Genomic DNA, 1,807 nt, shown 5'->3' with positions numbered 1-1,807 from the left:
ACTATTTTCTATCTTTTGAAAAAGTATTACTAAATTTTTTATAAAAAATTTGGGGGCCATAGCCTCCCTTTATCTGAACTAAGCTCCACCACTGACCAATTGACTTGCATAATTCTGTATAATATGCCAAAAGATAGATAGATAGATAGATAGTTCTATTAGAAACTCTATATTATCTCACTAATTTTTTTAAGTAACCGTTACAATTTTAAATTTTATTTTGTGCATGCGGTATTGATTAGCGACAAATCTTTAAATAGAAGTTAAATCTATAACACATTAATTTTGACTTATCGAACTAAAAACTACCATAAAAAACAAGAAAAAAGCCTCTAAATAAATTTAATATACTAACTACTAATTCCATGTTTAAAAGATTCACGTCTTTATAAAAGTAACTATAAAAGTTGTTAATAACAAAAAAGCATCTGAAATATTTTAAAATTTATTAAGTGAATTAGTCACCAAAATTAAATGATCAGACATACTATAAAAATAAATTACTTATATGCATGACATTTTGAAATAAATTTTGTAATGATTGAATTGAAAATAAAATTTTCAAATCAATGGACTAATGCCTTAACTTCTGAAATAAGTGAAGATCCTATTTTAACACCATCACCAACTTTTAAAAGACATTTCAAGTTCATCGACATTGTGCTAATTAAATAAGATCAAGATCTTTAAAATAAAATAAAAAGAGTAAAATAATAAAGTAAGAGATTAATTATTTTTAAAATAAAATAATAAAAATTATATATGATAAGAGTTTTATCACTTTATTAATTTTTTATTTGGAGAACTAAATTCAATTTAACATGTCCTAAATTAAAGGCTAGTTAGAAGCCTATGGAAAGTGGAAACTAAAAAAAGATAGCAATGTATAGCCAATAATATTTGGCTAAAGTATACACACGCACCATTTTTAAATTTAATTTAGACTTCAATTCTTCAAACCTAATCTTAGTCCCAATTCCAATAAAACACTAAAAGAATGGATTAAGCTAGCTCGCCTACACTGCTACTCTTTTTTTAGCTAACAATTTGTGGGGAAAATTTTAGATGGAGATGTAATCTTATATAAAGCCTCTCTTACTTTGCTTACGTTTAAATAAAATAATGAGATCTTTTTTTATTATGAAATAATTAAAAGCTAACTTTCTTTCACTTAAGTTTACTCTTAACTTTTTCCGGCCCCTTTTTTCTTCCTTTTTTTTTTCTTTTATTTGTTAATATATAAAAAAAATTAATGTACTAAAAGTGTAAAATATTTTACATAGTTGTATAATTATAAACGTTCTCTTAGATGATAATTCATGCAGTTAATATAAAATATAATTATTTTTATTAATGTGACATTATATAATAAAATATATTAAACTATTTTTTCACCTTAACTCATGACAACAACAAAAAAGTTTCGTGACGCACAAATTCAGTCCAATAAAATACATAAATTCAGTTACAATTTTAGTTCTTATTATCTTATTTTTATATTATCTTTTTATCTTATCTTATCTTATCTTTATATTATCTTTTTATCTTATCTTATCTTATCATATCTTTATTTTTATCTTATCTTTATTTGTTTTTATCTTTCATAGGTCAATATTCTATATATATTTAATTTTACTTTCATAATTTATAATAAAATTCAATTCAATTAACCAATAATTAATAAAAAAAATATAAAATACATTTTTTATTTTTTTTAATTTTTTCATAGTTTTATCAGAATATACGTGTAAAACGATTTTGCATCAAAATTAAAATGTATTTTCGAATGGCATGAATCATGTCATAA

This window comes from Arachis ipaensis, chromosome B10 (assembly GCF_059453495.1).
Source record: "Arachis ipaensis isolate K30076 ecotype BB chromosome B10, ASM5945349v1, whole genome shotgun sequence".
NCBI lineage: Eukaryota > Viridiplantae > Streptophyta > Magnoliopsida > Fabales > Fabaceae > Arachis > Arachis ipaensis.
Note: the sequence above shows the minus strand (reverse complement) of the source record.